A 15,901-nucleotide genomic window follows, 5' to 3' on the forward strand; every position below is an offset into this window, starting at 1 on the left:
CCAAGCCCCGTTTATGTTTTAGTAAGAGACAGAAACCATACACAAGTCAACTAGTAGAGATGTATTGATAAGCACTAAAAGTAAAATCACAGGGATGACAGGAGTGACGTGACTGGGGAGGGGTCAGAGAGTCCTCTCCAGGGTGATGGTTGAGCTGGGAGCTTAATGATGAGAAATAACTGGACTTGCAGAGGCCTAGTGGAAGAGGGCTCCAGACAGAGGAAGTGTGGAAGCCTTAGTGTCTGAGGGTCACAAAAGAAGGCAGTGTGACTTGTGCACATTAAGTGGGGAGAGAGAGAGGAGATGCAGTTGAGTTGTGAAAGGCCATGGACATGAGCTGGAACATAGTGGGGAATTATATCTGATTCTCCATGTCGGTAACAGTTTTGCTGCTGGGTATATCAATCTGCACCTACTGTTCCTTCTACTTCCAACACCCTTCCCTTCTTCATTCTCTTGAACAGTATTAAACACTCAGGACTTGGCCCAGACACCACCTTCTCTGTGCAATCCTCTTTATCTCTCTCTGCCCCTTCTCTTTTACACACACACACACACACACACACACACACACACACACACACGGCAGAGTGAGCCCATTCCTCTTCTGTGCATTTCATCATGAAAGCATTTCATACAGGGGGCCTGCATTTCTTTGTCCCTCAGGAAGCAGTTACTCAAAGATGGGCTTCTGATCCAGGGTGGTGTCACATGAAGGGAACACAACCATGGTTATAATATGGGGGTGCTCGCTGTGTACCAGCTCCATGCTACCCATTTTCCCGTTTCATCACATTTCTTCCTCACAAATATCCTAGGACGTAGGTGCTACTGTTATCCCATTTGACAAAGAATTGAGGCTTCAGGAGGTGAAGTGACTCTTGACCTAATCCACCTATGCTGAGTACCAACTTCACCCCCTCAGGAAAGTCCTTCCTAGCTAAGACCACCTCCCACACAAATCAGATCCTGCTCCAGGGACACCTGCGACTCCCTGACGTAACCCTGAGCCCAGCCTGTCACCGTGCCTTTATCTGTGCCAGTACTGGATAATGTCTGTCTTCCCCACTAGACTCCCGGCTCCATGGGGTCAGGCCTGGGTCTGCCTGGTTCATCTTGGTATCCCCAGAGTGTAAGACATAGTAGGTCTCCGGAAGAAGAATAGAAAGGGAAGAAGATCACACCAAGAGAATTAAGAAGGTGAAAACAGATTCTCCTGGGGTTCCTCTTCCGGTTGCACAGAAGGGGGGAAGAGGGGGAAGAGGACTTTAGGGTCTGACATTTTAGCCCCAGAGGAAGCGAGGCCCTCCATGGCCTTCCCTCCCCACCATAAGCCTTCCTCCACCCACGCAGGGTCTTTGGGCCTGCAGAACAGAGCCTCCTGAGCTGCAGAGGCCTGCTCTCAGCCTCCTGTGTGCCTCCCTTCATCCTTAACTAAGCTAAGCTCTCTGGGTCCCACGCCTCCCTGCTGGGAGCTGCAGAAGCAATTAATCCTGCAGGGTCCCCTACTGTTTTTGGGATCCAGAGACTCTGGGAGCCTGACAGCTGCGTGTGTTCACATCTGGGAGCTGTGGAAGGCCCGCCCAGGCTGCTCTGAGCACAGGCTGACCTGTCAGGGTGCTCAGGAGGGGATGCCCCCTGGGGTACGGAGCAGAGAGAAACATCTCTGGGAGAAGACACTGTCTTCCTCCTCCCACAACTGCCTAGTGAGGCCAGGAGCAAACGTGCCCTCCTCCAAGAGAACATCACTGTACTGAAGGCACAGTGGTGGAGACAGAAGCCCACCTGAATTTCCAAACACCAGGAGATACAGCCTGGCTTGACTGCTAATGTTCTGTGTGACCTTGGGCAGGTCACTTAACCTCTCTGAATCTGTGAAATAATGGTAAATCTGGCAAAAAAAAAAAAAGAGTATCTCCTTTTCACAACTGTTGGGGACATTAACTGAGGTAATTCACATAAAAAGCTAATCACAGGGCCTAGTAACACTCAATAAATGGAAGCTATTGTTATTTTGTGCATTGTTATCCATAGCTCTTAAGGCTGTCATTAGGACTAAACGAGATAATGTAACTAAAGCTTCTAGATAGAGCTCAACACACAGTAGTTGCTCAATAATCATTAATGTCCATCCCAAATTTGGAGTGCCACCAGTTACATGGGACTGGAGTCTCCATCCATCATAAGGTACACAGTTAAATGTTCCTAATATTTAGGTGGATGGATGGATGGGTAAATCTCAAGTAACATGATGCACCTCTTCATGGTGACATGGTGAACTTTCAAGTTATTTTTCAGAACAACACAAAGCTCTCATGAAGGCCAAAATTTCAGCACCTTTTTTCTAGACCTTCTGATTATCTCACTCTTTCTCTTCCCCTGATACTGCACTTACCTGGCATTCCAAACATGCACGTGGTCCTTCCTGGAGGTAATTCAGCACTGCTTACAGATAAGGAACACTAGTGTTACTGCCATTTTACACAGGAGGAAACTTAAGCACACACAGGTAAGGAAGAAAGCCCCGCAGTTAGCCGAGTGGTAAAGAGCCGAGGTTACAACGCAAGCCTGTTTGATTCCAAAGTTTCTGCCTCCTCTTTCATGAAAACTCCATCTTATTGGGGAAGTTGAGACCCAGCAAGGGCTGGTGGCTTGCCCAAGGTCATACACATGGTTGAGGTTCAGAGTCCAGGTTAGAATACCCTCTCTTGGCTTCTTCCACCAGCCAGATTCCAGAGCAATCTTTTCACAGACTCTCTTGAAGTCCTCTCTCCCTGGTGTGGTAATCTCTCTTTCCAGCCTTGGGGGAGCCCTGGGCATACTTTGTGGCCAACAGTAACATAAAACAGGTAAAAAACATTTCAGTTAGATTTTCTCCCTCATGCTTGGTGAGAATTTTCCAGGTCTGGGCACCTTTGAAATCTCTCAACGTCAGCCATTATCAGCTGTAACTGGCACCTCTGCTAATAAATTGAGACTGTCACCTCTCCCAAACTGCATTATTACCGTTTATAATTTTGATTGTTCATTTGCATACGAAAATTAGTCCTGTGACATGCGTGAATTTTATTTTATTCTTGAACTAATTATAAACAAGAATGCCACATTATTTACATAACTAATTATTGTTCCTTATGTTCCCCTGTTTTTAAATCGGGGGCCCATTCTCCATTGGTTAACTACGCAGATGAAAAATCCAAGAACATTTCTAAAGTTTAGGAACTTGTTCTATTTGCATCAAATACAAATTTCTTTGAATGAGAGATAATATGCTTTCCATTTTAATAGGCCTAAATTAGGTTGATCTTAATTTATAGTTAATTTGAATGAATAATTCCTGTCTACCTGAGTCTGTTTTTCAGCAGCTCATTGTAAATGTTTATTAACCCATAAATCTGCTTCCTTCCTTTAGGAGACAATTTTAAGGGCCCCCCTCATCCCGCCAAACTAGAGGGAGTATGGTGCAGAGGGGGAAAAAAAGCACAAGAGCAGTTAAGAAACCATGGTGCAAGTCCCTATGCTGTAAGTCACAAGCTGTGTGCCTTTTCGCAAATATCTAACCCTCTCTGAGCCTCAGGTGTCTCAGTCACTAAATGAGTGGATTGAATTAGATGGTTACCAAGATTTTGACCCTCTCTTACATTATAGGTTGTGCGGAGGCAGAGATGTCTAGGTATCTTCTTCATCTTGCCTTTCATTATACCTGCTCCCAAATCCCTCTTTTGATCAACATCCTAAATCCATCTTCCCTCATGGAGAGTTGACCCATTTTGTTGAACACTATAAAAAAAGAGGGAAAAGATCCTACCAAGAAGAGAACTGGAAGGGCTGCCAAGCTATCAGTGGTCATCCAGGCACTGGTGAACCACTGGGAAGATGGGGGTTGTTCAGATCACATGACTCCATGGAGGGGCCTCCAAGCCATCAATCATGCCATGAAGATATGAAGTGCACTTCTGTATCTTCAGGGGGAAGAACTCTGGAGTCCAAAAGACCTGGATTTCAACCCCCATTTTATCCACGTCACCAAGCAACCTCCCATAAACACTGTCATCGGAGCCTCCATTGAACCATTCACAAGAAAGGGAGGAGTTCCTCTCTCTAGATCCCACAATTAGCAAGGAAAGGGGGCCCATGTTCTCATATTCATTCATTCCCACACTCACGCAATACAATAAACAGTGATCACCTTACTCCGGACCAAACATTGTTTTAGATGTTGCGTTTTCTGCAGGAAAAAAATAAAAACGGTAAATCCCTGCCCTCACTGAGCTTAAATTCAATTTCCCTTTTAATATTCATTCAGTCCTTCAGTCAGTCATCACACACACTGACCACTGTGTCTGGCTCTCTACTGGCACTCTACAGGTGAGTGAGATCAGTTTCTTGACCTTGAGGGTCTGGTAGTGTAAAAGGGGGCAGATCCTACTTTGGTTATTGCCTATCACATCCACAAGACAGGACTTCTAAGGAAATGGATACCAGAGATATGAACTCCAAATAGGTCACAAATACATACTTAAAATAAAACAGGTCTGGGTGCGGGCAGAAGTGGAAGTTAAGTCCTCGTTCTCCTGGCCTGGGAGGGACTCTGCATTCACACAATGACCCTTCTGCTAAATTGATGTATTAATTTGTTCAAACAATTGTTCCTGTAATTAGACAGAGAATGCCAAGCAGAACCCACAACAAAGGTGTCTTATTTAGCCCTGTGAGGGAATCAGGTGACCTCTCCCCTAGTCTGTTCAGTGATCAGACAATGGGAACAGGACCATTAATTTAGGTACAGACACAGCTGTCCAAGCAGTCAAGGAGCTAAGTGGCCCCAAAGTTGCCAGTGATCTGTGGTCTGTGGCTTGGTTAATGACACAGCCTTTATTTTCCTAAGTCTCATTATCTATTTATTATTCAAAGAGGTTTACAGTTGGAAAGGACCATAATTAGAATGAGCAGCAAGACTCACTTAGTACAGACAATCTTTCTAGGGTGCTCTCGAGAGATGAGGGCCCTCAAGCTTCTCAAAAATGCCCATCCATATGGGGCTCACCACTTTATAGGGAAATGGAACCAAAAAGCAATGCTTTAAGAGATGTAAGAAATATCCATATGAGGAATACGCTCATCGGATCTTGGGCATTAATTGGCTGCTGCCCTTCTTTCCAGGGAAGCTCAGCTAATGGGGTGGGGGATGCATCTCTGTCTGCGGTCCTTAACTGAGATCTTTGCCCTTGATGATCCTGTAGTTTCTCTGGCCCCTTGAACACTGGTGAGAAAGAAAGGAGGGAGGGGGAAGGAAGGGAAGGGAGGGAGAGGAAGAAAGAGACAGAGAGAGACAGTACTGGAGGAAAAAAAATGACTGTTTTGACATGGTTTTCAAGTAATTGCAGTTACCAAGAAAGAAAACTGTTTTCCTTTGGAAAGTCAAGAGAGCACTTCCTCCCCCTTCACCTCCCCCAACACTGTGTTTGTGAGTACAAGGCTGTCAGCCTGTGGTTTTGTTATGTTCAAACTCCTGTGTTGAGACTTGCCCTTACAAGGGCCTTGGGTTGAAGAGAAAGTCGAGGATCCCAGTTCAGCAACTAAGGGAGGCTGCTTCTAGGCTAGTCAGTCGGGCTTGGACTATGGCTGACCGCCATACTGCCATCACCAACTAAAAGCGATATGAGGGCAAATCACAGAGCTGAGTTCTAATCCTGGTTCTGCATTCATATGCTGTGTTGCCATGGACAAGCATCCTTCCCTCTCTGGCTCTCAGGTATTACAACTTCAAACTGAGGGAGTCAGGCTACCTAGATTTGAGGTCACTCATCCCTCTGTTGACATTCTGAAATTCCTCAAACAAAATGTTTGTTTCCAGGGGTGAAAGAAATGACTACATTTCTCACTTAAAATGGCCCAAAAAAAAGCATCTCCCCACTATGAATAGGCAGCTACTGGGCCAAGCAGCAGAAATGGAAGACTGTAGGTTCCTCAGCATAAGAAACATCTTCGCCTCCCATAAGACAAGATGCTGAGCATCCCGGGCCGGCAGTGTTCACCACTTTACTCACTCACTCTTCACAGCAACCCTAGGAGGTAAGCACAGTTACTATCCCCAATTTACAGATAAGAAAACTGAAGCCCAAGAAGTGTAGTGACTTGTTTAAGATCAGCTATAGGAGCTGGCACTCTAAACCCCAGCTTTTTGAGTCCAAATTCTTCTCACTATACTGGGCTTCCACACAAGGGCCATTGTGAACACACAACCTGCTGTGACAGGCCCCACTGACCTCAGGGGTCAAGGCTCACTCAGCCCCTCTGAACTGGCTCTGTCCTGACTTCTGGGGAACAAGTTCTCACTAAGGCCTCTGTCGACTAGTTTTCTTCTTGGATACAGGTAAGGCAGGGCTCCAGTCCCAGGCACAGGGACCTAAGGCTGGCTTTTAATTAGGGGGCCCATGATTGATTGCTGTGGTTTCGATAACAAGCATTGTGAGACCTGGGGAGATCATTAAAACAAGCAGAGAGGTAGCAAGGCTTCCTCAGGACTCGTGCTGGAGGACGTACAGGGGAAGAAGGACAGAGGAGGTCCCTTCTCAGGGAGCACACTGCTGCTTCCAGACCCAGGGCTAAGACAAACAGGACCAGACCTGGGTCTGTTTCCACCCCTCCCACCCAGTGCTACCTACAAGGAGGAGAGCTACTAATGAAGCTAAACAATTATTTACCTCCTACTAGCTGTCAGTTATCGGGACAGATGGTTGTATACCTTCTTTATACTTTTAACAAAAATGTGAGGGCAGAATCACTAGCCCCCTTTTACAGATGAGAGAACTGAGGCCCACACAAGCAAAGTGACTTGCCTAAGGTCATTCAGCCAGTAGTGAGGAAAGCACAAGTTTCACGTGCTAATTGCTCTACGGGGGTTATACTGGTTAATCTCCTAACAATACTATGAGGACAACAGATTGTCCCTATTTCACAGAGGAGAAAAATGAGGCCAAGAAAAGTGTGATGAGTCACCCAGGGTCCCTACAGTAAGGAAGTAAAAATGTCTTCCTTCTATCTCCATACTCTCAACACCAAATTCCCTCTTAAAACTTCAACTCTCATTTTCAAAGTCAATTCTGGTTGACCCCAGAGTTCATCCTCCATGCCCTGCCCAGACAGCACCCCCTTGACCCCCGTGCCCCCTGGGGATTCCGTTCTGTGTTATTTCCCTAGGGCTTCTGCAACAGAGTACCACAAACTGGGCAGCTTAAAAACCACAGAAATTTATTGTCTTGCAGTTCTGAGGCCAGAAGTCCAAAATCCAGATGTCAGCAGGGCCAGGCTCCCTCTGAAGACCGCAAGGAAGGATCTCTTCCAGGCTTTTCTTCCAGCTTCTTGTAGTTCCTTGGTTTGAGGCAGCATAACTCCAGTCTTCACCTGGAGTTCTCCCTGCATGTGTGTCTGTCTCCGGACACCTTTCATGAGGACATCAGTCATACTGGATCAGGGCCTACCCCACTCCAGCATGACCTCATCTTGACTCCTCACATCTAAATGACCCTATTTCAAAATAACACCACATTTGGAGGTACTGAAAGGACTTCAATATAAGGATTTGAGATGGAGGCACACAACTCAATCCATGACTCCTTCCAATTCCACGTGTCTTTACCTACGGGGAACAGGCGAGTAATGAGGCTCTACCAGACCCTGGACCGCTACAGATGTCATGACCCCTCCCTCTGTTCTGCACCACCCACTAGCCTCACCCCTCTGTCCCAGAAGCCCAAGGCTCTGCTTTGGTCCTGGTGTCATCCTTTATTAGTGACAGCCTGGGGCTTGGCTCCATCCATGGTGGAACAGCCAGGAAGCAGAGAGGATGCTCTCATCTCTTCCAGGGAAGGCAGGTGAATATTTCATACAGTACAAGGGAGTGGAATTCCATACAGCTACCTCCTGCAAATGCAACATGACACCTGGTAATGGGGCAGTATCAGTACAAATCCAGCCTTGTGGCCGCCCGAAACCTCCTGGTAATTCCTCACATATTGTGTTCGTGTTACTGTAAATACAATCGCCAAGCTCAGGCTTTCACTGTGGTCAACTGATCGGTAGGGATCACCCCCATTTCTGCAGCTGAGAAGACTGAGGCCCACAGAAAGTAAGTGGCCCTCAATCACCCAGTGGGTGAATGGTGCCCAGCTGGGCAAGAGCCAAAGAAGCAGAGAAGGAATAAGGAGGGCCGGTTCCCAATGCCACATCTGGAAAGAGGTGGAAGCAAGACAGAGGGGGCTCAGTGGGCCACGCCCTGGGGGTGGGATGAGGAACAGATGTAGTTAGACAGAAGAAGAGCTAACTGCCAGGATACAAGAAAGAAATGGAGCCCAAGGAGATGAGTGGACCTGGGCTGCCGGGGGAGGAAGAAACCCCAAGTCAGGCATCGAGAGGTGGGGTCCTGGGTTTTGACAGAGAGAGATCCCAAGCCGGAGGGAGAGTGCATCCATACTTCCTGATTGGCCCAGCCAATGCCTGGGAGGTGAAAAGCATCCAATCCCTAGGATGAAAACTGTGCATCAGGGCAGCCTCCTGTTTTGGTAGAAAATCTATAGCACTTAAGAAGGAACCAAAACTAGAGCCTAGATGGAGGAGTGGGAGCAACGGTTGGTTATTCTCCTTCTGGCCTCCACCCCCCTTCCTTCCCTGCTCTGCTCTTGACTCTCAGGAGGCTGACCCATGAAGACCACATCACCTCATCTTCTAACTTGGGTGAGGTAATGAAGCCAATGGTGGGAGGTGGGGGAAAATCAGCCAGGGCCAGATACTCAAAAAACCAATGGAGATCTCACCACAAAGAGGAGAGGGACTTCTTAAGGATGAAGCCATCAGAGAGAGAAGAGGGGTTGAAAGATAAATGTCTGTGTTTATTCAGGCACCTGGATCCAGCCATGCCTGAAGGCCTGCTTTGAGAGTTTTTAATTTGATGATCCAATAAACTTCCTTTTCCTTTAAGCTAGCTTCTGTATCCAAGCGTCCTGACTTGCTCACGTGATCCTGTGGTACTGTAAAATGAGTAATTTGTATGCGATTGGACCACCCAGAGTTTTAATCACAGCTCTGCATGACATTGGCAAGACATACCAATCTCTGGCTCTATTCTTTCACATCTGCAATCTCCCAGGGAGAAGAATAAATTATTAAACAAAATAATAGCTATTAAAGCATCTAGATTATACTAGACAGCACCCAATAAATGAGAGTTTACCTAAAAAATCTCCCTTTACTTGGTCCCAAGATCCTAATAAGGAAAATGTGGACCTCAACACTGATGAGTTTCTATTCCATATACTCCCTTATACTGTCATGCTCTCCCACACCCCTTGGGATATTAGTAAAAACTATCATCCCGTGTGAATTTTGTGCAAGTGGCACAATCTTGCTGGGTCTCAGTTTCCTCAAATGCATTATTTACCAAGTGTTGTGAAATTGAGTTAATAGGTATAAAGTGTTAGAACATGGTCTGGGATGTAATATGTGCTCAATAAATGCTGGTTATTTTATTGGTGGAGGTGGTGGTTTTAAGAAGTAGTACTGTTTATCATCTCTGAGCACCTACTCTAGTTTTATTTATACACCATCTCATTTAGACCTTGACAATATAACCCTGTGAGGTCAGTGATAATGTCCCAATTGCACAGATGCAGAAACAGCTCAGAGAAGCTGAGGTGTTTACCTGCGTGTTGATTTGAATACGTGTGCCCTGACCCAACCTCGATTTGTTTGAGGACAACCTGGCGTCGCCTTCCCAGGGTGGTGTCCCCACCTGCGTTCAGCCAGCCACAATCTCTGAACTTAGAAAGGCATCTTTTTGGCACTCAGCAGGTGCAAGCTCTCCAGAGAAGTTTGCTTCTCCAGTCGTCTCCCTTTGCAAGCACACTTTCTGTTCCTGTGAATGAAACTCGCTAAATGGTATGGTGTCTGCTCTAATTATAGGCTCCCCAGCCTGTGCCAAAAGGAAGCTGGTTAATGTACACTTGAGTAGATTTCAAATCGGATTTTGTGAGTCCCCAGCATGAGGAAAGGAGGCCAAGTTCTCCTCCGGAAGAAAATAACGGGAAATGCTGGCATCATTTGTGTTCCCGGCTTCTCTCCTGCTGGAGAAGGTGATGCCTTCTGTTTCCCAGGTTACATAGTCCTCTCTCCAGCTTCTTTTCCTCTGTCTCTAGCCTTTTCCAGGAGCTGGGAAGCTGGGGGGGAAGAATGGGAGAAGCAACCCAAGGTGCTGAAATGGAGGCAGTGTAGCTAAGTACAAAACTACTTTGGAATCAGAGGAAACTAAATTCTGAATTCAGTTCTGCTTCATTTCCGCTTTCGCCACCTTTCTGAGTCTCCAGCTCATCTTCTATCAAACAGGGGTGCCAGTCCTTTCTCCACAATGATCCAAGGATGTGAGCTGCAGTGTTTATTTAACATTTGTCCAACATTTATGTGTGGCTTCTTTTGTGCTACATTGCACCAGTTACAGCTATGAATGAGATGTGGTCCTGGGATCTTTAGAACTCCTGGTCCAGCAAGGTGCAAGCTATTTTTTTTTTCACAGTTGAGTAAAGGTAGATTTATTTAGAGAGATGCATACTGCATAAAGTGTAAATCAAGACAAAAGCAAGGAAAGAGGTGTGGCAGTTGGGTGCTCAGGTTAAAGTAAAAGTAGATACACACTCCACAGACAGAGTGGGGGCCGTCTCCGAAGAGGAGGGAGAGAAAAGGGGCCCAGGTGCAGGCCATTTGATGCTTATCATATATTGTGATGAGAGGAAAGGGCTCTACAGGAAGGAGGGACACGTTATTCTAGAACTGGTGCATCCAGGAAGACTTCCTGGAGGGGATGTATCTAGGCTGCAACCTCAAGGATGACCCAAATTAAAGGAGGACAGGAGAAAGGGTGCACTCCTTTACATGATAAGAGCCCACGTGAGGTCCCAGACAGGAAAAGAAAACAACGCACTCCAGAAACTTCATTCAGAATGGCCACAAATCAGGGTAGGGGGAATGGCCAAAATGGCCAAAATACAGAAATGTTTTTTAAAAATCATGGAATTCATTAGAGCCCATCCAAATAACATTAACAAAGAACACTTTTTTTCTCTGGTCTATCTCTGGCACTAATTTATAAGCTTTTCAAGGACAAAACTGTCTTAATCATATCTGTAAGCCTATATTCTTTTTTACATTTATTTTTCATTTTTAAGTATCATTTTATTCTTTTATTGAACTACAGTTGCTGTTCAATATTATATAAGTTATAGGTGTTCAATATAGTGATTCACAATTTTTAAAGGTTATATTCCACTCAGAGTTATTATAAAATATTGGCTATATTCCCTGTGTTGTACAATAGATCCTTGCAGCTTATTTTATACATAATAGTTTGCACCTCTTACACCCCTAGCCCCTCCCTCTCCCAACCGGCCCACTAGTTTGTTCTCTGTACCTGTGTGTCTGCTTTTTTGTTATATTCATTGTTGTGCTTTTTAGATTCCACACATAAATGACATCATACAACATTTGTCTTTCTCTGTCTGACTTACTTCACTCAGTATTATAACCTCTAGGTCCATCCATGTTACTGCAAATGGCAGTATTTCATTCTTTTTTATGGCTGAATAGCATTCCATCATATATACATATACACACACATATATACACATACACACACACACACACACACACACATATACATCCTCTTTATCCATTCACCTGTTGACAGACACTTGGGTTGCTTCCACATCTTGGCAGTTGCAAATAATGCTGCTATGAACACTGGGGTATCTTTTAGAGTGTTTTTAGGCTTTTTTGGATATATACCCACTTGTTTTTTGTTTTTTGTTTTCAGATATATGCCGCATTTCTCTTTAAGAAATATTCTAAAGAGGGGGAAAAACAAAGGAAAAAAACAAAATTTCTGCACCATTACTGGCACTATCATTATTCTGGCGAGAGCAACTACACTTATTATCGGTTTGGGTATTTCAGAAACATCCTCACAGACACACCCAGAACCTTTGACCAAAAGTCTGGGCACCCTGTGAGCCAGTCAAGTTGACACACAAAATGAACCATCTTCAAAGCGTTATAGGAGAGACCCGCCACGAAGAAGAGGTAGAAAGACCCTGAACTCACCTCCTCTCATGAACACACCAAAATCACAGCTATCTGCAGAACCACCACGGATGAAAAAGACCAGAAGCTACCAGAAAAGATCTACAAGTGAAGAAGGACCCACAAGGAGACAAGCAGGAGGCGCGGACTCGCGATACAGCCCTACCCTCAGGTGGGCGACCCACACACTCCACACGTCCTTCCAAAGGAGAGGTCTGAGCCCCACGTCCAGCTCCTGCACCAGGAAGAAGAGCTCCCCGAGCACCTGGCTTTGGAGGCCAGCTGGGCTTCATTCCGGGAGGCCCGGGGGGCGGAGGGGAAACCGAGGTTTCGAACTCAAAGGGCACACACAGACTCTCACGCGCTCCGGGACCCAGGGAAGAAGCCGTAATGCTCTAGGAGCCTAGGCCAGACCTACCTCTGGTCTTGGAGGGTCTCCCGGAGAGGCGGGGGACCGCGGCTCAGCCCAGGGCCACAGACACTGGCGGCGGCCATACTTGGGGCCTCCTCCTACCGCAGGGCATTGCTGCCGGCCTCCGCCAGCGCCCGGCCGCACCTGACAGCCTGGACGCGCTCGTGCTGCGACACCTCAGGTCAGGCAACTAACTGGGCGGGGATGCAGCCTCACCCATTAGAAAGGCCGCCTAAGGACTTCAGGAACTCCCGGAAGCCTCCAGAAACTTCCACATCCACCAGAGGGCCCAAGACCAGCTCCGCCCACCTTCCCCAGAATCCCCTGCGGCCTGACCCCGCCCTAAGGGGCAGGCTCCAGCTTCTGGACCAGCCTCCGGGCCAGCCTCGGCCACCAGGGGGCAGCCGCAAGATGCAGGAAAACCACCATCCCGCTTCCCCGGCTTCCGTAACTAACCTGCTTGCTCATCGGGCAACCAGAGAACACCCATACTTGAATGTGCCAGACGACACGGTGGGCATTTTGCATTCACGACGCCTTGTTTAAGCCTCACAGGAACCCTTCACATGAGAACAAGGGGCCGAGAAAGGGCTCTGTGGACCCTAACAGGATGGGAGTGGGCTTAATTATAGCTGAATTGAGCATTTATTAGTCAGACACTGTGATGAGTGTTTGACATGCATTATTTCATTTAACATAAATATTAACCCTGCAATGTATTCTTTTTACAGGGAAGAAAACTGAGGTCAAGAGATGTGAAATCACATGCCGAATGGGTGGAATAGTGGAGGACTCATGGCTACTCTTGACATAAATCCAACTAAAAATAAAAACCCTTAAGCCAATGTAAGGAGCTTACAGGCTCGTGTAGCAGAAAAGTCTAAGGGAACAGCATCAGACATGGCTGAATCCAGGCACTCACGTATCTGTCTTTTCCATCTCTTAGTGTGCTTTGTGATAGTTTTATTCTCTGACAAATTCTCTTTTGGAGGTAAGGTGGTCAAAAACAGCCCTAGGTATACCCCAAACCAACCACCATCAAAATGCAAGTCTCATTGGACCAACCTGAGGACACGTGACCATTTAACCTTCTCCCTGTGGTCAGAAGGATTGGAAAGTGCTGTTGTCCAGACTGGGATTGCATGCCCACCCCCTGAGGCTGGAAGGGGTTTCAGATGTAGGAAAGGGCCATTCCCACTAAGGAAGAACAAAAATCTGTTATCAAAACCCACAGAGCAAAATGAGGCAGCTGAGAGGCAATGGCCCACCACGTGGGGATCTGACCCAGCGCCGCCTCATTCACAGCCTGCGTGTTAACCAGTTTGCTCCATCCCCTCTGTTTTGATTGCCTCTTTCTAATTCCCTGGCCCTGGGCTAACCCCTCTCGGAGTCCACTCCTGCAGCCCTCGGCGCTGAGCACTGGTACTTAACGGTCATGCCAAGCGGGTGATGGATGGCAGCTGCCGCGAAGACTCTTCAAAGGGGACAGACAGCTGCTTGCTTGGAAATGGCTCTTCTGGAGGGACAAAACCCAAATGCAAGCACACACTGTGGGGCTGCTTCAGCCCTTTGTGGATTCTCCCCTTTGGCCCCCTGCCTCCGTTTCTAATTTGCACCCCAGGCCCGTGGGTAAAGTAAAATGTTCCAGGCTGCTCTGAGAGGCAGAAAATCTTAGCAGAAACAAAATTGTGTGACTATCCTAGCAGCCAAATAATTATCTGTTCCTTCCTATTCTAAGAACTTTAGCCCTGGAAGATACTCCAGGTGGCTTCCCATCAAGCAGAGGCGGCCCAGAAAGGGTGAGGCCTTATCCAAAAGTTGCACAGCCAGAGGGTAGCAGGAGAGCTAGAATACGTGAAAGGAAAGCGAAGGAGAACTGATATTAACTGCCCATCTACTCTCTGCCAAGCCCACGCTGGGGGCTTTATCCAAGTTTTAGCTGCTTGCTCAAAGCAAACGGCAAAGCTTTAGGGACAAACGCTCAACGTGTTAGGCAGGGAAGAGCCTGAGCCCCACACCATGGCCCAGCTTGGCAGTGATCCTTGGTCGAATCTCTTCTTGTCTGGGACTTGGTTTCTTCATTCAGAAAACAGAATTGATGGCCCCAGGGGTACTTCCATTTCAACATTCCACATTGTGGGATAAAAGCCATCCACAAATTCTTGCATGAGCAGCTGTGGCTTTGAAGGAGGGCTGCCTTGACTAAGAGGATAAAAGTCCTAACTCATAGACCAACCCCTTCCTGACTCAACACCTACCCGCCCTTCCGCCCCCACCTCCAGCCTCATCTCACACTCTGCACCTGGCCACTCTGAAATACCAGATCTCCTAGAAGCCACTGTGATCTCCCTGTCACCTCTGGGCCTTTGCCCATGCTTTGGGACTCCTCTTCTCCCCACCCACCTACCCTTGCTAACTCCTACTCCTGCTTCTGTTCCTGCTAGGACATCACCCACTCTTCTTCTACTCCCCTCCCCAAATTAATTTAGGAGCCTCCCAGATGCATCACAGGCCCCTCAATGCCCCATCAGAGCACTTTTTACTGGGTTGCAATCTCCCATCGACTTATCTGTCTCCCTCACTAGATCATAAAATCCTCACAGACAGGACTGACTCTGGTCACTGCTGTAACCCTGATGCCAGGATGGACCTGCCACACAAGAGGTACTGGTAAACAGTGAACCTCAACTAAATTTGAGCAGTATTAAGGATTCCAAGAGTCCTGGGAAGATTATGCCCCAGAAGACCCCTCTGAGCACCAAACAGAAGGGGTTTTTTGTTCCCCTATTTTCCAGGACTTTTGACCCCTGTCTTTGTGGATTATCAGCAGTAACAGAAGTTAGAGTGATCGAGTTTCTGGCTTTGAGACTCAGAAGGGACTTGTCACCTTGCTCTTAAACCCTTGCAAACCTCCCAACTCTGCTTTCCGCGCAGCAGGCGGGGTGATCCTTCCAAAAGGAAGATCAGATCGTGTCCCTCCTCTGAGCACAACTCTCCAAGCGTTCTCCATCTCTCTAAAAGCCCAAGTCCTTACAATTCCCCTCATAGCAGGTTGGATTTCAGGGAGAAAAAGTCACCAAAAGCCACCTTGACCCTTGCCAGAATGGCCTTTATCACCCAATCCAGAATGCTGAGACAGAAGGAAAGCCATCCATTGGGGTGTCAATTCCATTTTCTAAAAGGAGAAACGGAGATGGGGTTAAGCCTGTGCTCTTGGGATCAATGCGGCTGGAAACAGAAGGAGAGAGGGCTGGGCAGAGGGAGGGGCCAGGCGGAAAGGCAGCCCCAGCAGAGCCCCGGAGTTAGGATGGCCCATCAGAGTTAGCCCACGTCAGCCAGCCCTCAGACCCCGCCGTGGTCAGA

At 47.2% G+C, this 15,901-nt stretch overlaps 1 long non-coding RNA gene across 1 annotated transcript in view; it reads right to left on the reverse strand.

Moving 5' to 3' along the window:
• Nucleotides 1-12,812, reverse strand: part of LOC116150026 (uncharacterized) — a 257,491-nt gene extending 244,679 nt beyond the window's left edge. Inside the window, exon 1 of the long non-coding RNA XR_004133686.2 lies at nt 12,545-12,812. This is a non-coding gene — a long non-coding RNA (uncharacterized LOC116150026). The remainder of the gene's footprint in view (nt 1-12,544) is intronic.
• Nucleotides 12,813-15,901: the final 3,089 nt, after the last annotated feature.

Source organism: Camelus dromedarius, chromosome 31 (assembly GCF_036321535.1).
Source record: "Camelus dromedarius isolate mCamDro1 chromosome 31, mCamDro1.pat, whole genome shotgun sequence".
NCBI lineage: Eukaryota > Metazoa > Chordata > Mammalia > Artiodactyla > Camelidae > Camelus > Camelus dromedarius.